Here is a 24,511-nt window from a genome sequence, read left to right on the forward strand (position 1 = left end):
CTTTCTGGGTGGACTGGAAAAGTAAAGGAAATTTTTGGGCTGGGTAAAGATGAAACAGACCAAGAGAGAATTAGGAAGGCTTCCTCCATCTGAGTCCATTATCAAGTGTGGACTATCGAGTCTCCAATGCAGCTTGGCCTCAAGGATCCATGCATCTCTCTCTTGTGTTATAATGTTTCTTTTAATTTTAAATTGCCTAGCGGTACTTGCTGTGGTCTGAAACCAACTACATAATTTCTTCAGAAATTCACATTGATTATGTGAAAGGAGACCTGAGATTTGGTGCCAAGCAGCATGAGCGCTCATCCTGAAATCGCAGGCAATGCTATGGGATCATAGGCAAGTTGCTTACCCTTCTTGAGCCTCAATTCCGTCACTTACAATCAGCAAAAATAAGCTGAGCTCCCTTGGAGGCTGGCTGGGAATCATTGATTTAGAAGAGTTTTATGAATTATGCAAATGTGAAAGATTATTATAAAAGATGTGCATTTAAGTTATTTCTTCTAAAATGGATGTCTGGTCTAATTCAGAGGCCCTCTAACATCAGGTTCTAAATTATATTTTGGATGTTATCCCATCCAGCAGCTGAGCTAGATAACATATACACTCTCTCCTTATGTCCTGCATCTTCTGGTCATTGTTTGTTCCTATGCTGCCCCCAGGCAGAACCAGGATCACCAATAACTACCTCCTTCCTCCTATCATCCCCATATCTCCTTTGGCCATAGTCAGTTTTGTGTTTTCATCTTTGAAGGAACAGCTCCAAAGCTGAAGCCTCCATGATTATTTCTTGGATACGCCCAGTGAGAACTCTTTCCATCTGCCTAGAATAATGTGGGCACCTTATACCACAGCAAACATCCTGCTTTCTGGTACTCAATGTCCTACCAACTTGTGATGAAGAACCCAGACTGGACAGACAGGCAGACATGGGTAACATGACAGACAGGCAGACAGGCAAGCATCTTACAAGCTGTTTGAGTTGGGGCAGTTCCTTAACTGCCCCAAGCTGGTTTTCTCATTTTAAAAAATGGAGATGAATAATGGAACTTATTTCAGGGTACGTTGGGAAGATTAGACACCACAGAGAACATTAAACATTTTGCATAGTCTTTGACATGTAGTAATAAACTGTAGCTATTGTGACATTCCCTGTACCAGTTCTACCTTGTTTTCCCTGGGATCCATTTTCGTCCTCTGTGGGACAGAGTCTTGTAGGCTGCACACTCCAGATTCCCACATAAACTGACATACAGATATATTCAGCTGGCAGGAATACTTAAATGAGACTGGGGAGTGAGAAAAAGGGAGAGAGCAAGGTATTTCTCCCCTCAACCCCCAACTCTATCTCTACCTCACATAGTGTCTACATTAGTGACTCTGTCTCCCATGTTTCTCCAGTTCCTCCCATGTTCCTCCAAACTCTGGGAAGACTTGCTGTGGTTCCACAAGATCCTGGCCCAGAGTTCTAACAGCATGGTTTCTTCCCTTTTCCCCTTAAAAGCTTAGGGATAGTGGTAGATTTCAGCTGTTGCTAATCTTGAGTTGCCTCGCTGTCCCTCTTTGGCTTCTAAACTCTTCCATCATGTGTGTACTAAATTATCTGTACCACATTTCCTCTCATAGTAGTTTCTGTTTCCCTAGCTAGACTATGATTGGTACAACCCACCTCACCCACATCTCAAATAGATTGCAAATTTGTTGTAAATAGAGATTATGTCTATGTCTTCTAGATTTCCTGAGAGAAAATTATATATTCAGCTAGTACTAGACACATGTTTCTTGGATGTAATATTTTGAAACAGTGACTTACCAACTTCTGCCTGTCCCTACAATCAAGTGCATCATTGTTCTTTGCACATTAGGTCTAAGCCCATATTGTTGCATGGACAATGTCCCTTCAGATGTCTACTTTGTCTGCCCTCTGATGGTGTCTGGCCACCCAGGTACCAATGACCAGAAGAGAGAGGTGTGTTGATCGTGGGCTGTAGCTCATCTTTGAAGCAGCTTCCTCTTAACATTGTTACTTCCTAGATGTAATTAAAGATTTTATGTATCAAATTTAGCTCTGTCTCACCTCATCTGCTGTGTTAAATCTATTTCCTTTTCACTCATTCCAGTGTATCTACTGGCAAAAGTATTCAAAATCTGAAAAACCCATTTAGTGAACCTAACTTTTAGTTTAGTGACAGGGTCCATGGTGCAAGATGTGGGACTCAATGCTACCTGGCAATACCTTCATCTTTTCTTCATTCTGAATATACTAGACTTCAGAAATTAGGCAGCAAGTGTTTCTTCTTTTTAATATAATTTCCTGCTAAGAATGTTAAAACCATGTCATGCAGCCTGCCACAGCAGATATTCATAATGAAATATAGAATATTCTCATGAAGTCTTGAAAGACTTCTCAACACACCTTTCCAGGAGACCACTGCCAATCATTTGGGGATGATCCTCAAGATAAAATGTGTCGTCAGCTCTTCTCAGTATTTTCCTTTTCAAAGTGTGGGCATGGTAGCTGCCTCCCTATAGCCAAGTTTTCTCTCCTCCATTTCTGAGAAGTCATGAGCTTAGGGGACATTAAGCATCCCAGCTTTTGCGTTATTCACTATTTACCTAGCCCACTGGTACAGTGACTTGTTTGGGTAACAGAGGTATTCCATGTTCAACAGACTGGCCAACGACATTGAATTAGGAATGGACATGTGTCTGAAGTTGGATCAGTAAGTCATGAAAGGAGATTTTCTAACGGCTTTTGAGCAATAGTCCCCTTGATCTTCTAGGAGAGCTACCCAAAGCCATCCCGCTAGCTCTTCTTGGGTAATGTGGGATGAGAAACAGCTTAATAATTTTCACCCCAGGAGTGAAACCAGCCTTATAAGGAAGCTGAAACTGCCACAAAAGAAAGCAGAGCAGACAGATGGAAGAACTTGTGTTCAGAAATCGCTGAGCCACTGAATCAAACCCACCTGAAGAGCTTCCTACCCTGGATTTCTACTTCATGAGCTCATAAATCCTTTTCATCGTTTGCATCAGTTGGAGGAGAATTTGCTGTTACTAAAAGCCACCTGCAACAGTACATCCAGCCTCAGATTCGAGTAAGTTCTGTTGCACTCACTACCAGCTCTCTACATAAAGTCTGGCTCCTGCTCTCAGATCACATCAGGCCCATTTTCCCCTCTTCATTGTTCTTACTTAAATGCTCACTCCCTACAGATCTCTATACCTCACAGCACCTGACTCACCTTCTTCTTTCTTTGTTTTACTGCCCTGAATAAGCCATAGCTTATTACTCTTTTTCATATTCTAATACTCAGTAAGGACGTCGTTTGAAGAAGGGGAGGACGTAGTCATACATACACTCTGATTTAAGAAGTTTCAGAGTTGAATTGTCCATCTTGGAGTCAAACTATCTGAGCTGGCAATTCACCATTTTGCTTTTCTTCCTTTGTGTGTGGTTTTAAGTGAGGTTCAGAGAATTTTATAGTGGAATGGGACCTTAAATGATATGCTAGCTTAATCTCCCTAGACAATAATTAAGTCAATGGAGGTCTAGAAATGCCAAGTGATTGCTCCACATCAGCTGGAGACCTTAAGGAAGGTTTGTGACTCAGGTATGCTGCCTCTCAGCCAGTGCTCTCTTTCTGACCTAATGCCCACTTTCTTTCACACTGCAAGTATTTTAATGGGGGCCTCAGTTGCAGATATTCTGCATAGAGCTCTGAGGATTGGCTGCTTCCAGACAGAAAATCGAGTGGAGATGGAAACGGTGCTGCTGTCATTCACCTGCAGGACAAGGGCCTGGTCAAGCATACTGACAGGTTCAAGATTCTCCCATAATTCCCCAGATCAAGAACTATGGAGGCTGTCAGGTTGTCTGTGACAGCAGGGGAGGCCAGAGTGGTTCAGACTTTCAATCCAGTCAGATCCATTTTCAGGTTGGTAATTTGAAGTGAATTTCCTAAGAAACCAGAGAAAGAGTAACAAAGAAAATTCAAAAACCATCTGATGCTATTTTGATCCTTAAATCCAAAGCTCTCCAAAGATTCCTATAACATATTACTTGAGGCCATTGATGTTTTCAGGAGGCAGTGTATCCTAGTGGTTAAAGACCATGACTTCTGGAGTCAGACACCCTAGTCTGCACTCCTCTCTGCCACTTCCTGGCTCCATAACCTGGGGCAGCAAGTTAACCCCTTCAAGACTCTGCTTCCACTTCTGCAAACTGGGGATTTGAGTAGCAACTATTGCATAGAGATTTGGGGGATCTCTAAGTAAGCTAATTTTAGTAAAATGCATAGAACAGTGTCTGGTAAATAGCACACTCAAAATAAGTGATCACTATTAATTTCATCATCCTCATCATCATCATGTACAATTTTTTTTGAAAGAAAGAAAAAAGGAGGTATAAAAAAAGAAAAAAATGAAGAAGAAACACAAAAGGTAAATAAGTCTGGGAACCCAAGTGAGAGGAGTAAGAAGCACAAAAGATGGAGAGGAAAAAAAAAAAGGGAGGAAGGGCAGAAAGGAAGAGAGGTGATTGACTCGGTTTGTTCTATTCATGTGTATCGAGCACTGGCATTTGTTCCAAGTGCTATGCTTCTTCCAGTAATGATCCCACATGAAGTTCATAAGAGAGAAAAATATTAAATAAATGAACACAAAAACTATGATTACAACCAGCTGTAAATACTACATTGTAGGGCCAAGGTAGACCCCTCTGTGGAAAGGACATTTACAGTACGTTTTCTATAACCTAAGGCATATTTGTGCACATTATAGATTTGTTCTTTTAGTTTTGCATCCTCTCCTTTATTCATTCTTCATTTATTTTGTAGCAGCCGTATTCCAGACTTTTAACATCATGGTTTGCATACACAGGAAGAGTGTCCCTTTGGTCAAGGAACTCCTTATTCAGCAGGGGAGACAGGTATGTTAAGGAATAAAGGAGGGGCACCTGGGTGGCTCAGTCGGTTAAGCGTCCGACTTCGGCTCAGGTCATGATCTCACGGTCCGTGAGTTCAAGCCCCGCGTCGGGCTCTGTGCTGACAGCTCAGAACCTGGAGCCTGCTTCGGATTCTGTGTCTCCCTCTCCCTCTGCCCCTCCCCCATTCATGCTCTGTCTCTCTCCGTCTCAAAAATAAATAAACGTTAAAAAAAAAAATTTAGGGGCGCCTGGGTGGTGCAGTCGGTTAAGCGTCCGACTTCAGCCAGGTCACGATCTAGCGGTCCGTGGGTTCGAGCCCCGCGTCAGGCTCTGGGCTGATGGCTTGGAGCTTGGAGCCTGTTTCTGATTCTCCCTCTCTCTCTGATTCTGTGTCTCCCTCTCTCTCTGCTCCTCCCCCGTTCATGCTCTGTCTCTCTCTGTCCCAAAAATAAATAAACGTTGAAAAAAAAATTAAAAAAAAAAAAAGGAATAAAGGTCATGAAGCCTGGTGGGAGTGTCATGAAGCAATTCACAAGAGAATGGAAAGTTATTCCTGGGGATGGTCATGAAAGACCCAATGAAAACTAGTATTTTGTCACCAGTGACTCTATGACTCTTAACCAGCCTCTACTGAAATTCAGAGATACCATCTCATCTGTGAAACCATCTATCTGGGAAAGAGGTCATGAGAAAGATCCTGAAATTCATCGTGGTCAAAAAATTGGCCAGAGCCCAGGTTCAGAGTCTCTCTGCTCTATGAAAGTACACGACACGGAGGGAGGGATGGGAGGTGGTGTTTCAGGGGAAGTTGCCAGTAAGAGGACTGAGAATAGCACACTTGGCTCTTGTAGGCAGAACTCGGCACAGTAAGTGACTACCGAGGTCACAGAACTCTGCCATTAGCAAGAGTGGTGCAGAGAGCTTTCCATTGTGCTGTGACCTCTCATGACCAACCCACTGAGGCTCTCCTACCTCATCTGCTTTCTTCCAGCTTCTCAGCCAAATCACACCCACTCTCTTTCAAAGGTTCACAAAGTACCAACTCTTTATAGAGCTGATGTCAGAAAAAGGGGCCGGCATACTTATTGTGGAACAATACTGCCACATTAGGTTCACAGTGCGGGTCTGGACTAGGAAGGTGGAGAGAGACTGAGTCCTACTCATTAGGGTCCATACACAGGTGGGCTGTAGGGGTTGCATTTCCACAGAAATTCAGGCCTGATATTATGAGCACATACCCATGTGCATTTCTGTAGGAAGGGGGGGAAGGTTTGTGTCTTTTGTCAAATTTTCCAGAGATCAATGACATTAACGTGCCTAGTAACTAAATACTTACCATAAACTTCTACCTTCTACAGAGTAAGACCAAGTTTGAGTAATCAATCTAGTCATATTCATAAATAAGTAGAAAGAGAATTTATATTTATCAAATATATGAATTATAGCTGTACAGAGCACTTTATACATATTATCACAGCTGACTATAAAAAATATATGAGAGCTCATTTTCCCCATTTCTACAGCTTTGGAAATATACAGAAGAGAGGTTAAGCAATTTGATCAAGTCTGTACAGTACACGGCAGAATTAAAACTGAAAGCCAGATCCCCAGGATTTTAGGATTATATATATTTTTAGTTGTCTTACATTCTTTCATCTTCAAAGGATTAAATACAGAAAAAAATTCTTATGTTGACTATAAAAACAGAGGAACCTGCAAATTCATAGTATGCATAAAGAGCTTCTTTTCTCTCACTCAAACATACCATATTCTGCCACTTTTATGATGACGTTCTATGTATGATACAGTTAATTTTACTATAAAACTATGATAGGAGAGCAGGTCACAGCAAGACGGGCAACTTTGGCATGAAGATTATTCTGAGCTGAAGTAAATCAAGACCCTAGGGGCTCAAGGGAAACTTTTGCCCCTCCCTTAACGACACTGAAGAATCTAAGTTGGGGGTCTTTGCCAGAATAAGGGTTATTAGCAGAGATGCATTTTATCTAGGGACCCATCCGTATGGCAGGGCAAACATCTAATTTCCAAACATCTGTTATTCTTCTTCTTGCCCTGTGGATTGCATTCCTTTTTTCCTACCCCCTTGTCTTTAGTCCAGGATGACATATATACCTCATTTTGCCTGTCTTTGGAATTCCCATGTCTATGTGGATTCCCTGTACGTATACTATTAAATTTTATTTTCTCCAGTTAAACTGTTTCACGTCAATTTGATTCTTATTCCAGCTAGAAGGACCTTTGAGGGGACAGGAATTCCTGCTTCCCAGAGAAGTTTATCAACTTAAGCTTGGCAATAAGTTACCATTATGCCACCAGAAAGATGGCTAAACTTGGTAGGCTCTGAAAATGTGAAATACAAATCTGGGTCTCCATTATCTCAATCAGCATAACAAGGTGTGTTATAATGACAAGGGGATCTATTCAGAACTTTATTATCGCCCCTTCTCTACGCTTTCACTCAACTGACTTGTTGAGATTTTGTCAAGGAATGGAAATAGAATGGAATTCAGAAGTAAGCAGGCTTGCATTTGAGTTTGGGATCCATCATTTAATTGTAGTCCTGATAAGAAAAACCAAAATAGAATGCCTGTCATGTGTGTACTACAGAGTTGTTTTGTGTCCACAACTAGGCTAAGAACTTGATGCTTATTATCTTATTTAATCGTCAGAGTGACACATCAAAGTTGATTCTCTTACTACTTTCACTTTACACACAGGAAAAAATGAATATTGAGAATTTGCCATGCATGTGTACATGTGCATGTGCACGTACATACACACACACACACACACACACAACTTGTTCAAGGTCACAAAACAACTGTCTGGCAGAAGCCTCGATTCAAATCCATTCTTGCAAAATTCCAAATTTCAGGGACTCGAACAAGTATGATACACAGTTTCCCTTACTTTCTGGCTTGGTCCCTTTGACCCATTTATTTACCTTCTTTGGTTCACAGTTTTTTCATTTAAGACCAAGTCAAAAGGATCAGCCACAGTTATCTCAGCATATTGTTTTGAGAATTAAATGGGATCATGCATATAAAACGTTTGGGCCATAGAAGCAGGCTTACGAAAGGTTATTCCCTTCCTGCTTCTGAATCATCAACCTTCTCTCTCCTTGGAGTTCTCCTCCACTGTCTCAGCTCCTCCGTCCTTTCCCTGCCCTGCCCCCTTGCTTGGGCACAGATGGCAGAAAGGCCCAGTGACATGGGCCATCATTACCACTAGCTGTGTGTCTGGGGTCAAGTAATTTCTTCATTATCTTTCCTTATTGCAAACAGCTTTTGTAAGAGAAAGGGTCCATTAGTAAATATTGATGCTGGCAGGCAGGGCGTGCGAGCTGTCAAACAGCTGAAATGAGGGATTGTCAGTTCAGCAGCAAGAACATGAAAGCCAGTTTAAAGCAAAGATTGAATAAAGAGTAACGTAACTAGAAGAACAAGCACACACTCATCAACAAAGAACAAAGACAAAGAAAGTTTCAGGTTGTGTTGTTTGGAACAATTATATAGTTTTATGATGGCCTCTGCTCTAAGACAGAATTCAGTTTACATCAATTTGCAAAGAAATTTTTTTTAAAAAAAGAAAACAGAAAGAAAAAAAGAATGCATGACGACTACCATGTGCAGTGTGTTATGAATCAAATATGAGCAAGATGCAAACATTGTTTTCAAGAAGTTTACTAAATAATAAAGTAGTATAGGGTGGTTACTGAGAACACAGTTTTTATATTTAGAAAAATCTGGATGTAAGATCTGATGTGTATGACCTTGCATTCCCCTATGTGAATCTCAGTTCCCTCCTTATAAAATGAAATTATAATGCCAACACCATAGGGCTGCCATGAGGGTTAGAAAAGCATGTGACATTGTCTCTAGCACATTGTACATGCTCTCGACATCACTGATTTTTAAGAGTGATATTATCACATAACATGGTAATACAGAAAATTCTAGGAGTAAAAAGATAGCTTTTGAGATGGGCTTGATGTTCAAAACTAACTTTTTTTTTTTTTTTTTTGGATCAGGGACTAGGAATAGCGTGGGAACATTTCCATTGTTTATTGAGAAAAGGTGAGGATTTGGCCATGCTAATCTTGTAAAGACTGTCATAGGCAGGGAGAACAGTGAAAACAACCATGGACAGTGGGATAGCTTGGGGCAGGAGTGACAAGCAGGGGGCTGTTTCATTTGTCTTTGAACATGGTGTGCAGAGATGGGGATTGCTGGAGATAAGGCTATGAGACAAATTTGAATCCAGACCTTTAAAGGTCTTACATGCTAAGCCAGTAAGTTAGGACTTCAATCTCTAGTAATGAAGTTGTGATCGATGTTTCCCTTGAACAGGATGAAAATGCCATCATTTCTTCTCATCAGGGTGTACTTTCATCGCTAACCTTAAATTTGATTAGTGTGGTGTTCACAAGCATTGGTTCTGATGTTCCGTTGTCTGCTTTTGAGGCTCAGGTTACTGTAGGATCTCGATCAAGGTATTTCATCTTTTTCTACTTGAGTTTCTTCATCAGTAAGATGAGATCATTATATTCTCTAACTCATAATAGTAGTAAATGATTAAATGAGGTAGTACATTGCATCATTTAGAACAGAGCCTGGCATCATTATCACCTAGTACCAAGGCCAATCAGTTACTCAATAATGCTACAGTGATTACTGAATAGACCTGGGTAGCTAGTGATGATGATACCTACCAGTCTTTCCCCTACAGCCAACACCCTACATAAAATTTCTTCTTTGACGGTGGATATTATTATTGTCCAAGCCATCTTGGTATAAAATATAATGGTTTTGGCAGGACTGCAATGGCGCTACTGTAGCAGGAATGATAGAACAACTGAGGCGTGATGAGGAGGATCATGCTGAGAAATCAGGTCTGTGGTGGTCAGAGACAGGAATCAGAGTTCAGAGCAACATCTACCTTCCCAAGAAAATTGCTGGTTAGTTTGCTGGAGGAAGAGCACTCCCATTTGAATTTTGGCTCAACCAGCGATGGGTTTCCCTGCTGGTCTGTCCTAATTGTGTCTCAGACACTGGATTTTGTGGGGTAATCTTACAATATTTATCCCCAAGCTATTGATGCACTACTGACTCTCTACCTCACTCCATCCCACCAACCTCTTGTGTATTGGCCTGAAGTCTAGACATAGAATGAACATCATACTTTGCAAAGTTCCTTATGCTGCACTGATTGGAGCTTCATGACAACTGCTAGAGTTTAGGAAGTATATATACTGCCTTCTTGTAAGGAAATAAATAACAGAGAAAATGACTTGCTCTAAGTCACCTACCCAGTTAGTAGAAGCACTGGCCTGGAACTCTGTGGTGCCCTGCCTAGCTATATGAAGCTCTATCCCTGGCACCGTACTGCCTCTCTATCTGCCTAGAGATACCAAAATCTAATAGAGTGTATGTAGACAAGAGATACAAGAACATTACTCTCAAACCCATATCCTACTAATACAGTGCTTCCTCTCAAAAATTCTAAATAGCCTTTCATTACACCTCATGTAACACAGCACAATAATAGGCTGTTAGTCTTACTTCAAAAGTTAGGCAACTGTGGGAAAGATGAGGGTTTAGGAAATAGGGCCTATAGGAGGTAGCTAAGAAAGACTGGAGCTATTTAGCTGGGAGAAGAGAAGGTGGATGGGTAACTTAATAATAATCTTCAAGGGTTATTAAAATACCAGCTGTTAGCCATTCTACCCGAGGTAGTAGGGAGGAAATTGCAGTAGTGAGAATTTAGCCCAGCATTATGAAGAACTTTTATTCCCTTTAGTTATAAGGTCTATTAGACACCAAAACATGACACTAAGCAAAATTGTGGGCTTTTTTCCCTGGAAGTATTCCAGAATAGGCTTGGAGGTAGTTCCCAAGCACTACTCCTTGGACCATTAAGATCAACTCCCTTGGAGCATCTCTTACAAATGCAGATTCCTGGAACCCACTTCGATGTGCAGACTGGCAATCTCTGGGGGTAGGGGCAGGAGTCTATATATTTTAACAAGGCCCCAGGTGAGTCTTGTGCACAACCCCATTTGGAAACCCCTGGTGTATGTAGAATCAGTAAAATTTAACGCAGCAAGAATATATTGCGCGCCCACTTGGTGATCCTACCACTGCTATTAGCCTCAGGGAATAAAGATAATAAAAGAATGTAGTATAATTTTAGTCCTTGTGGAGCTTTCAGTAAAGTAATTAAAGATTAATGATGAATTAGGGCAACTGTTTTGCCTTTAACGTAGTGTGATTTGAGGCAAGTTTCTTAATTCCTTTGGCCTGAGGTCCTAAATTGTTAACTTGAAGAATTGAACAAAATGGTTTTAAAAGTTCTTGTGAATCTTTAAAATAATACAATACAGAATGAAGCCTATTTAGAAAAATAACTAAATGCTAATTAAAGAGTATGAGAGAGGGTATCGAGAGAAACCAATTCATATGGGCAGGGCTTACCAGAGAAAACTCCAGGAAGAATAGGCGATTTAAATCTGGCATTGAAAGGTAGATGTGATAAAAAGATAAATGCATATGCACATGTGGGGGCCTCGATTTTTTTTAAAAAAACTTACTGTATACTGTGTACACATGTGACATCATTTAATACATTACAACATTTAATATCTACAAAGGCTTGTGTTGTTAAAGTGAGGATAATTTTTAGAGGATTTTACCATTTACTAGTCACTTAGTTAGGTGCTATATACATATTACCTGTTTAATCACTATTACATCATTTTCCAAGTGAAGTGCTAGTTTTCTGTTTTTACCCCCAAAATTCTTATGTTTGTATGGCATGGGGATATATTTGAGGACACAGAGAGAGAGAGAAGAAGGAAGAGAGGGAAGGAGGGAGACAGAAGAAAGGAAGGAAGGAAGGAAGGAAGGAAGGCAGGGAGGGAGCGAGGAAAGAAGAAAAGAGGATTGTGGAAGTAAAAATTAAAAATTAAATGAAGAGTACAGGCTACTGAAAACATGAGTTTAGTTTGAGTACAGGATAAACACTCAGTTGTTTTTCATGGTTGTTGTTTGTTAATATAATTGGGGAGTAATAAGGAAGTGGTGCTTATAGATTTCAGTGATGCTTTTTTCCTTTAAAATACCACTGAATGAATGAATGAATTAACATATGGAACAGTTCATGAGTTTGCATATCATTGTTGCGTAGGGCCCATGCTAATCTTCTCCGTATCGTTCCAAATTTAGTATATGTGCTGCCAAAGCGAGCACAAGACCGCTGAATTTAAACATTGGAATATATATTCATACAGTAGCTTTAAATTTCCTAAGCAGTTGTACATTTCCTTACTACGTTTTATAAATGCTTTTCATTTGTTTTTGTTGTTTGTTTTCTGTCCATAGGAAGAAGGGACTTTCCCAACCCCTCAGGACTTGGGCCTCGTGAATTTCTGTCTCAAGTTTCCAAACACTCGATAAAGTGATCAAATCATTTTTATCAGTGTGTGGATGACACAAATTCACAGGGCTCCCAGTAGTTATGCGCTTGGGCTTAAGTACGAGTTAAACATAAATTCAAATCCCTATTCCGTCTAAAGAGCTGTGTGACTCTGAATCATAGCATATATCTGAGCCATTTGCATCATTTATAAAATTGGGTTGTTTTCAATGATACAATGCATGTATAATCTTTCATTGATCAAGTATGTCATAGAAGGTGTAATTATAAAGTAACCTACAATCCACTATAGCACATCAATTGTTTTCTCTGCCCTCAGGCACCTTATCTACTCTGGTCATGATAGAAAAAGTTCTAAGGTAACACAGTTATAAACCTCTGCCTCATTTTAATAATTCATGTGCCCTGTCCCTTACAATCCTCATGAACTAGAACTTGATATAAATTTAAAGCTTCTCCCTTTCCTTCTTCCAAGCTTGCTTTAGTCTCACACCCTGGAGGCAAAAGTGTACATGGACAGGCATCTGCTCCTCTTTTATTCTGGCTTCTAAACACTCTTAATCAGAGCGGGGGTGGAGGACAGGAAAGGAGAAAGGAGGAACATTCCTCCATGACTGGCATTGGCTGAAGAACTAGCATCAGCGCTGTGTGCACGTGACGGATGGTTAATGCTATCTGTGTCCATCCTGAGTTCCTCCTGCACTACCTCCCCCGATTCAGAGTATCCATCACCTCAATATTCATGACTCATCTCTGCCAACTTACCTTCTGCTGCTCAGCCCATAGTCTTCAGGTCTACTCTGGTCCTCATGCCCCTCCTTCCGGGCAAACCTCTTGGACAATTCTAGACAACTCCAAACCAGTACTCTTTACGGCATGGCCCAGATCTGATTTAGGGTAAAGGCCATAATCCTTTGATGGGGAGGGTGGTTTTTCTCAAACTACAATTGTCTACTCTAAGGACATAGGTCACTTTATCCAGGCTTTTGATGTTTACATTTCTCAGGTACAACTCAGGCGTAAGTAACAAGATGGAGATTCAATAAGCTCTTTGAATGGCTTCCTTAAAGGCCCATGTACTCTTGTGAAGTGCACAGGGAAGCCCTTTCCAATGGTGCCCTGGGAAAAATGTAAGACTTAAAGCATACACAGAACTATTTCCAAAATTCTTCCTTCACTCTCCATTTGATGATCGTGTTATACCCATAATAAGAGATAAAGGTTGAAAAGGTGTCAGGTTATCATTCAGTATTTTGAAATGTTGACTTCTTAGCCTAGAATATCCTTTCAGTATAGGCCTTAGTCAAAGTTTACATTCTAAAATTCTGTTGTATATATAAAGCTGCCAATACAGTACTTGGTCATGTTGTTAGAAAGGTGAGTGCTCAATGTAAAGTTGGAATTGTAATTGCAACGTATTACTTGCTTCCTAGAGAGACACAATACATATGTACAGTTTGTGGTGCCATGCTTTAAGAGTAGTGTTGACAAATACAAGTGTTTCCAAAAGGAAGTTTAGCAAGAGCAAAGTTCACAGGGATATCAAATTAATGATTTTAGTATTAATTCATATGATATGAAATAAACATGATGGCAGTTAAAAGTTTGATATAAACTATGATTATACCTAAAGTTCTCATGTTCAGCATGTAAATATTGAGTGATTTGGCTCTACTTTATTTTTTCAGAAACTCTTCATGTGTCTCTTCAAGACATTTTAGTAAAACTAAACTTGAATATGAGAGCTTGTCTGCCTGTGTTCCTTCCTTCCTTCCATCCTTCCCTCTTCCCCTTCCTTCTTTCTTTCCTTCCTTCCTTCTTTCTATTTTCTGTCATCCATTCTCTCCTAAATCATTTAGTGCAAAAGTCATTAGGTGAGATGGATCAAGGTTTGCATCTGTAGGTAAGGAGGTCAATGTCTAATAGATATACTGGAGCCTGAATCGGTAAAGAGGGTGTCTGGTGGTAATATGTAGGTGTGCAGAGTGTACATGTATATATATATATATATATATATATATATATATATACACACACACTGTATATGTATATATATGTATGTATACATATATATACACACATATATGTGTATATGTGTATATATGTATATATGTGTATATATGTGTATATGTATATATATGTATATGTATATATAGGTGTGTGTGTGTGTATGTGTGTGTGTATATATATATACACATACACATGTGTGTACATATATACACATATACACATATATGTGTATATATACATAAAAATACATATATATACATATACAGTGTGTGTGTGTGTGTGTGAGTTTATATATAGGTGTGTGTGTGTATATGTGTATGTATATATATCTATATATAAAACACTCACACACACACTAATTATAAAACACACACATGCACACACACACACATGCACACACACACACATTTTATCTCAGTGGTCTACCAAGAGGGCCCAGGGACAGTGACATCCCAGATAAATGAACACAACCAACACGGATCGTTGTCTCTAAAAACATTCTCCACTAAAAGGAACTTGAGATCCTTAGAGAAATGGCTGATTTCAGGGTTGTGAAACCCAAAATTCAGGATGAGCCTTATGCAGCTTGGTGTGCCAGAAATAATATAAGTACAAAGAATATTGTAAAAAGGACACAGAAGCAGCCAGAAGGACCTCCCACTGGAATAAGCTAGGCATCAAATTAAACAGAGATGCTACTGGATTATAACCCACTGAATAAAATAGGCATCCATGAGTCCATTCTAATACAAGTAAACAAATAAATGGGAAGAAGAAAACACTTTTCCTTCCACTAGAATGCCACCTAATAAATGGAGAAGGAATAATAGTGATAGAAAAATCACCATCTGGCAGCTGGAGGAATAATTATTTTCTCCAACTAACAGTAGTAAATGTTAAAGCCAGTGGGTAAAAGTATGATAAGGAATAGAATATTTGCTTAGTCTCAAAATAACTCCCGTATCATACTTATTATAGAAGTAATTTTACAGTGGAAAAATCTTATAGATACAACCTAAACCAGGTGATCAAAGTTAACATCACCAGTAGTGGGACAAAATGAAACTGTGTATCACTTGATAGGATTTTATGAGAAGAACACAGAATCACAATTTTTATGTTGTTGTCAAAAATCTATAATCTAAATCTGATAAGGACACATTGAACAAATCCAAATTGAATGGCATTCTATAAAATGTAAAATTATCAGTCTGTGATATTCAAAAGCATCAGGGTCATTAAAGGCAAGGAAAGACTGAGGAACTAATGTCAATTGAAGGCTACTAAAATTTATGACAATTAAATGTGACACATGATTCTAGATTAGCCATTTTTGCTCTAATGGGAATTTATGGAAATTAAAGATACTTGAAAGGGGTATGTGAAATTAGTAATATGTGTTAATTTTTTTAAAATTCTGGCAGCTTTTTTAAGTTATGTTAGAGAACGTCCATATTCATAGGACTTATACACTAGTGTTTAGGGTGACAGGACATCATGTCCACAACTCACTCTCCAGTGCTTTCGGGCGGTAAAAAAACCAAACCAAAACAAAACAAAACAAAAAAACAGTCTTTGTATGATTGTTGCAGATTGCTATAAGTTTGAAATGACTTCAAAATTGAACAAAAAATAGAGGAAAATTTGCAGATACTATCTCTAGTAATATCAATTATGCATCGTTCCAAGTTAACTAGAGCGGTACCTGATGGCACCGGTTATAGAATGGTGGCAGCAGGCAACTGGTTAGGTTTTCTAAACCACCCACATGCATACACTGATTCACATGCACAAGACACTGATCATCTGTTTGAGTTTACATGAATAAATATCAGTTAGCCATGCCATAAGGGTACTGAGGGCACAGTAAAAAACTGTTATTAAGGTTGCCTTGTGTGTGTTGGAAATGAGGTTATGATTACAATTTCAAATATTTTAGGTATTTTTAAAGTTTGTTTGTTTATTTTGAGAGAAACAGAGAGCACAAACAGGGAAGGAACAGAGAGAGAGAGGGACAAAATCTCAACGAGGCTCCTCACTGTGAGCAGGGAGCTGGATGCAGGGCTTGAACTCCTAAACCGTGAGATCATGACCTAAGCTGAAGTCAAGAGTTGGATGCCCAACTCACTGAACCACCCAGGTGCCCCTAAGTACTTTTTGATGTGAGAGTTTTTGTCTTTCTTTAGGACCAGAAGAAAAACAACTGATGGAAGACTGAGGTTTCCAATTTTGATTTAAGAAGAGATGACAGTAAATGCTGCTGAAGAAAGGTAATGCCTTGTGGGAAATTCATATTGAGATCTGACCAAGCCAAGTCTGTGTGATGATCTGATCAGGAAGTGGAAGGATAGGTACATGACAGATGGAGAAAGGTAATCTACCTGATTTCTCAAACAGATGTGCCCAAGGGGATAGAGTTTTAAATACGGATGCTTTTACTCTTAATCCTGACCATATCAAAGATGTTCTGATTCGAAGATATAAGAACTAATATGTCCATTTTTTTCCCTCTATAGATTCAATAACCATTTCATGTTGATAGGCCTGGCTTCAAGTGCGAGGGAAAAAAAAGTCCTTGTATAATGTCAACATAACAAAAATAATGAGATTATAGAAGAACACTGACTGATCCGCACTTCATAATTGAAAGATGGGCCTATTAAGGGGACACAGCAGGCCTGAAGGAATTGTGTGATCATTTGCACAAATGCTAATTTTGATATGTGGTTCTTCATCTCCGTAAGCATAATGTAGCTGGGCCGGCAGGATGAACAATGCATTCTTCCCCCAGGAGGCCTATGCCTCAGTGAATCAATGCCAGAAGGGCCATTTGCTGGTGTTGGATGACAGGGCATTCGTTCTCTCTTCTTGTTGTACTTGTGGACACAATTGATCTGAATTGCCAGGATGCTGTGTTTTTAGAGACAACCATCTTCTTTCCTAGAGAAGCCATCTTGCTCTGGGTTGTGTAGTTTTATAGATGAAGCCTGGGGCAAATCACCTCTCTCCTCTGGCCTTAATTTCCTCACTGAGAATATAAAGAATTTGGAATAGACAAGCTAACCTCTCTGAAATGACTCTGCTTGGCAGGTAGTGTGATAGGAGAGAATGAACTTGGGCTTTTACATCAGAGAGACCTGGATTCAAATCCTACCTCAGCTACTTTGTAAAATCCTGAGCAAGTTTACTGAGCTCTCTGAGCATCACTCCCCCCCAAATGGAAATAAGTGAGAAAAATAATACTTTATTTTGAGGGTATCAAGAATGCTAGTTGGCAAACAGCCCTTGATAAATATTTACTACATGGCTACATGTAGCAAATATTTGCTACGTTAACTATATGTTAATTTATTATACACCAATATGTATCTAATCAAATAATCAGATATTGACATATATGCACATATACCCACAAACCCCAGAGAAGATACAAAACATAGTCAAGTGATAAAGATCGGCCACAGATTTAGGTTAGTGTGAATTCTCTGCCCCAAGCCTACAAAGTCCCATCAACATAAGTAGGCACTCAGTAAATGTTTGTCACATGAATAAGTAAACAAAAAAAGCACGTGGCAACCCCCATCCTCAAAAGTGCAAATCCATAGTTTTAATGCAAATTGTCGAGAAATAGAATTTTGAACAAAGATTCTAACTTGCCATCTGCTTCATATATACCCTGCTTTGTCCTTCTTTTTTCTTAATTCTATCAAGTTTGTTACGGTAACTCAGGGGAAGGAACATTTCTCATGGAATACTCTGAGCTCAGTTCTATCTAACCCACATGGAAAGGCCCACAGGTCTACATGTAACCCTAAAGTAGGTTTTTATAAGAATCCACTGAAATAAATAATTCAAGGCCTATCCTCAGTCACATATGAGAAAGCCTCCATTAAGTCCAATGGAGAGTTCAAATGCTAGTCGCGGAACCTGAAAATATATGTATTTTATACAACTCTTCTCACATCTTTTTGGGAAAGATAATGAACTACAATATTAGGGATTATTCCAATTTTCTCAAGCAAGAAAAAAGAGAATTAGATGAGTTGGAAAAAATGGACTTTAAAAAAATGGTGCAGTATTTGATGTTTAAAATAATCAAATAAAAGGCCACAAATTGAATGGAATAGCTTTTGTTAATGCTGAAACTTGCAGGGCCAGTTAGAGCTCATTAAGAGGTGATGGGAACTATGCAGATGAGATCAAGTTTGGTAATTGGCTGGTTCTGAATCCATTAAAAAGGTTATAGGGTTGTTTGGGTGGGTTATGTTTTATAAATGAATGATTAGAAGTATATTAATGGGCCAATGGGTTATAAGGCTGGGATTGGTTTGGTGATATAATGTCTCGAATAGCACTAAGCTGGGGACAAGGTTATGTGTATAGGATTAAATTTGGGGAATAGGTCAGCTATGATCATATTAGGTGGGTTATAGGGTTGTAAAAAGTGTCCTGTGTTTGATGGCAATGAGAAAATGAGATTGTAGTTAGACTTCACTTGCATCCTTAGCACTTCTAATATTCTAATGTCTTTATATGTAGAAACTGCTTTCTGGAATTTGTGTGGGCTCTGGACCAAGACCCCCAAAGAGCTCAGATATCAGTCAAAACCCTTAATTCCCAGCAGAGTTAAAGTCTTCATTGGTGTGTTACCAAGATTAAAAAAAATCACACTGGGGAAAGGGACAGGCCAAGGTAATGTTATGGAATTTTCTTAGGAGTGGGTTCAAGAGAAAGTGACATGTAGCAGAGTCATAGGAAGTTGAATATACACTTGTTACTAAGGTGGTGATTGCAGACGGAAGGACCATCTAGGAGGAGGTTGCATTTCTGTGAAAACATTTGGGCATGTTTAACACACCAGTGTCTTCAAGGAACTCAGAGGTCCTATGTGTATCCGTGGTGGGAAGGTTTGGGAGTAAGAGAAGGAGGGCTGTGTAGACATGTTGTATTTGTGTGTGCAGGGAAGGATTAGACAAGAGAAATTGGCTGAGGTTGGAATTTAAGGAAGGAGTTGGTGAACATAAATGTGCACATAAATGTGGACTTAATATTTTCTCCCAGTCTGTCCCCAAATGTATTCCAGAGCAAATAAATGTCATAAGTACACAAAATGATTTTTAAAAAAAGGATTCTGTGGACTCAAATATGTTTGCTAATGCTACATTTTAAATTCTCAGCCTCTGCCTCTTCTATAGACATTCAATTCTCTTTAGAATATTAGATGTTCTAAGGAAACTTGCAGCTACCAAGATGTGAATCCATACTTTACTCCACCATATCTTAAGGTTTTTTGATCCCAGACACATTTTTACCCACTCCAACCACAAGAAGAAGTGTTATTAATACCCATTTGAGTAAATGCTTTAAGGAACACACTATTGCTCTAGACAAAGAGAAGCCCTTATAATAAAGACTAAGAAACAAGGGACAAGGATACTCAGTTTTCTCATTTTACAAAAGAGATATAACGATGCTAGAAGGCTAAGATACAGCAAAGAAAATGGGAAAAAAATATTGATGTTGTATCTGAACAGTCAATTTGAATTATCTACTACTAAGTAGTTACATGACCTTGAGAAAATTTCTTCTCTGTGGGTCTCAGTTTTCTTAAGTATACAATTAGGACAAAAAAGAAGCTTAAGACTATTAAATAAGGTAATGCGTGTAATGATGAGCACTGTACCTCACACATAAGAGGGTGACTGATGTTAATAGTTGCAATAATTCTAAACTTCCCGACTGTCTGAGGTACTCCACCATGTTCAGTTCAACCTTCTGGTCCCTGAGTTCAAGTGTGGGAGCCCTCCCCCACATCATGTCATCTTTGGGGGCATTATAAGGAAACATCTTTACAAAATAAGACTAAGGGTAGAAGAATAAAGGTCATGGACTGGTATCACTTTCCTTCTTGGCTGTTGGATAGAAGGATGACTAATGTTAATTGAATGAGGTATTCATATGGGAAGACTAAATATCTAACTAAAAAAGAAGTAGGTTTTTGAGTGGCAAACATTCTAGTCTCATGAGAAAGGAGCCACCAGCTGACGAGGGCATTGAGCCAATAGAGAGGCTAAGCTCAAATCATAGGTAGACCTTTCAGAGATTTTGGTCCCTGCCTCTGTGCTCATTTCTTCATGGGCAGCCATTCTTGAAGCTGGGAAATAGTTGGGAAATTAGACAGCTAGGGTCTATTTTCTCCATTCTGAACACTTGCCTGATATTTAGACTTTTTACATGTCCCTCCCTAGCCTCACAAATTTTCATGAATATAGCACTTTTCTTTATTAAAAAATCTTACTCCTTAAAATGTTTCTCAAAACTGCCCTTGGTGACATCACAGAAATTTCCTGGATATAAATCAAGTTCAAATAATTAGTAACTGCTAAAGTAACTTCTCCCTTCTTCCAGAGTTTGTCAGAGTTACACTTAAGGGGGAGGGGGAAGAGTGGGAATCAGAAACAGATCTCTGTTTCTTGGGGACAGTGACGGGGGAGATCTGAATTCTATTCTGGGTAAATTCCCTGCCCATTTCCACTTCACCATGACTTCTATTTCACAGCAGTAAAGGGATAGTTAAAATTCTTTATCAAAACAGACTGAATGAAGATTTAAATCCTTCCTTACTCGTTCTACTACTACTATTAGTTTTTAGTTTTTCCTCTTTTTGGATGCCTATTAGTCCAGTCACTCACTTCCTTCTCTAAAATGCTCACAATATTCTATACACATTCCATCCCTGGATTGTGTTTGTTTTTCTTTGTTTTTGTTTTTTCCATAGACGCAGTGATTACATTTGTGTCCTTCCAAATTTTAAGCTACTCCAAGACAACAACTTGGCCTTACTTTGTATTCTGTCTGCCCCTTTCCTGGCCCAGTGCCCAGAGCTAAATAACTCTTCAGTAAATGACCAGTGGGTGAATATACAAATGAGTAAAAGCATTTTCTAAAATTTCAGAGTGTGCCTCAGTGTACCCATTTTTTTTTTTTAACAAGAGAGCTGAAGCAATTGATTGCTATCATCTATTCTGGTGAAGACACTCTGTGGTCTATGATTAAAACAACAACAAAACCAAAACTAAACAAAAGCAGACAAAAAACATTAAAACTAGTCTTAAGTTGAGCTAACTCAGTAACCTGTCCTTATTTCCTTGTGGATGTGAATCTAATAGATTTTTTTTTCTAATGTTTGAAAACAAAACTTGGTTTGTAGGCTGAGTCTGGAGCTGGAATGAATTTCTTTCATTTGTGTTAGAAATCTGTGAAAACAAGGGGTTTCGATGAGGACAAGTGACAGACCCTTAACTATGAAATCACAAATGGGCACCACCATAATAATCAGGTGTATTTATAAATCAGCAACAACGTCCCAGCAAGACTGCCTTCCCTTACCTCCCACTGCATTATTGCTCCCTGCCAAAGCTGTCAGCTTGCGCTCGCATTGCTAATTAACTGCACCACTCAAAGCAGGTGGATGGCCAAAGGAAACAACCCACAATTTCCCTGTAATCAGTTGTGCTTCAGGTCCCTGGACTCTGGGACCCGTTCTGCTTGACTTGCTCCCCACTCTCCACACTGAGCACACACACATGCTCACACCTGGGGGGAAAAGGAGAAGTGGCTTCTCCAGAGGGAAGAAAGAGAGGGAATCATCTGTGAGGTTTGCAAGAGAAAAACCTTTGGGCTGATTCAGGGGCTGGGCTGAGTGTGAAAGAGACAAAGCAGGAAAGTTGATAAATAAGCTCCGAAGCTTCCTCAAGAAAATACCCCCTTGGATTTGCCAGCACCGAGTATCTTCACATTAGGTGATATTTTCCCTTGAGAATTTTACAGATCTGTGCAATTCTTCATCCATACAAGCAAGGCAATTTTATCAGACATCCACTTTTTCTCTACATCCAACACCAACCCTCCAGATTAAATCACCATTGTCTTCCACCCTAATTCCTGTAATAGCCTCCTTGCCATCACGCAGCCACAAAATATGATTTATAGAAATCCAATCTTGTTTTGGATTCTCTCGTTTCACCCCTGCTGCTTAAAACTCTACCTTCTTCTTCCCATTAATCCAAGGATCAAATCCTAAGTTAATAATGGCTCACAGTACCCTCTGTGGCCTTGTCTCTACCTAACTTCCAGTTCCCTTCCAAGCTACTTTGGACCTCAGTTGCTGGGTACCAGTTCTCTGCATAAACCACATTTTCTCATGCTTCAGGGTTTGCACATGTTATTCCTTCTGCTTGAAACCTTCTTTCTCCAGTCCTTTACCTGGCCTCCTACTCATCCTGTAGGACAAAGCCTATCAATTAATCATCAGTAACATTTAATCCATTGACAACCTGTACCCACTAATTTAAACCAGTCTTCTCATCTATCTTCTAATATTTCAGCTTTTACCTTTTTTCCATAGCGCATATCTGCATACATAGCAATATCTGTTTCTTTCATTAGCATAGTGGTTATCAACCAGAGGTGATTTTGCCCTCCAGTGGACATTTGGCAAAGTCAGAAGATACTTTTGGTTGTAATAAATGAGAAGGGGAAGGCATATCACCCACATCTAGTGCGTAGGGGCCAAGGATGCTGTCAAACACCCTATAATGCATCAGATAGTCCCCCACAACAAAGAATTTTCAGCTCCAAAAGGCAATAGTGTCAGTAGTTGAGAAAACCCAGCATAAGCTATAAGGTCCGTGATATAGACAGAAATCATGCCTGTCTTAAACGTTTATATTTCTCTAGGACTTAAGGTTTGCTTAACATATACTATGTTTAATAGATGTTTATTAAGTTAATGCTTGGTTTAATCACACTGTATTCCAAACATGGGCCATTCACCCACTGATTAATCATTTAATGAGCATCATGATACAAGTGGTCATGTGTTTGTCATTGGTAATACAGTGATAAATATCAAAAGCCCATGCTATCAGGAGCCTTAGAATTTAGAAGAGGAATAAGAATGTAAACAATAAGTTAAACTTGAGGGAAATTTCAATGCATAACACATTATAAGAAATTATTTCACCAGTTGAATGGCATAGATGTTCAGGAAGAAAAGTAACATGGGTCTTTCACTCAGTCAATAAATATTTGTTGAGAACAAGATGATGGGGGTGCAGCAGTGAATAAGACAGACAAGACTCTTGCCCTAATGGAACTTACATTCTAAAAGGGAAGTCAGAAAATTTAAAAAATTAAAAAATTAAGGGGAAGACATACATTAAAAGCTATGTTATAAATCAATAAGATCATTACAATTGAGCTATGTTCTATGAAAACAATAAGTAAGATGAGATAAAGCATAACAGGGAGAGCCTGCTTTAAATAGAATGATCAGCTAAATCCTGTCTGACATGGCATTTCATATGGGGTTTGAGTATGCTTGTGAGCTCATATAATTTTGAGCCATGATGAAAACTGGGCAGATGTACCAAAAAAAGTGTATAAAATAATTTTCCAAACAAATGAAACATCACATGCAATGTCTCAGATGTAGGAGAGACCTTTGCATGTTGGATGGAGGGAAAAGGACATTTAATAGGTCTAGGATCCAATGAGATTCAGGGAAAATGCTATCAAATGAACTTGTAGGTAACATAGAAGCAGACTATGAATATTCTCTAGGCCATGGTAAAATGTATGGGTTTTTATTCTAGAAACAATGAGAAACCATGGGTGAATTTTCAAAATTTAAATTTATATTTTAAGTGATCGCTCTGGCTATTTCATGAACAGAAGAAGTAAGTGCAAAGAGTGGAAGCACAGAAATGTTAGTAAGTGCATGCAATAGTCCAGGTGAGAGGTGATGATGGCTTTTATATAGTGGTAGAGGTGGAAAACAAAAGTAAATGAACTTGAGATATTTTTCTGAGTCGTAATAGACCAGAGTTTGTGACAAATTAGATATCAGACGGGAGGGAAAGTGAAAACTTTAAGGTAATGTCTAAGTTTTAGCCAAAGAAATTGGGAGTATTGTTTACATAAAAAAGACTGGGGGAAAAGATGCTTGTGCATGTTTTGGGGGATGGCCAAGTACTATGGGGTGTATATAGTATGATTGCAAGGTTAAACATGAAAATAGCAAAAGTAGTAACACATAACAGTCATTATGTCTCAGCA

General features: G+C 39.1%; 1 non-coding gene across 1 annotated transcript; it reads right to left on the reverse strand.

The window, feature by feature from the left end:
* Positions 1-12,088: 12,088 nt before the first annotated feature.
* Positions 12,089-12,195, reverse strand: LOC113592917 (U6 spliceosomal RNA). Its single transcript, XR_003412920.1, has one exon. It is a non-coding gene; the product is annotated as a U6 spliceosomal RNA (small nuclear RNA).
* Between the last annotated feature and the right edge of the window lie 12,316 nt (positions 12,196-24,511).

The sequence above is a fragment of the Acinonyx jubatus genome, chromosome D4, assembly GCF_027475565.1.
Source record: "Acinonyx jubatus isolate Ajub_Pintada_27869175 chromosome D4, VMU_Ajub_asm_v1.0, whole genome shotgun sequence".
NCBI lineage: Eukaryota > Metazoa > Chordata > Mammalia > Carnivora > Felidae > Acinonyx > Acinonyx jubatus.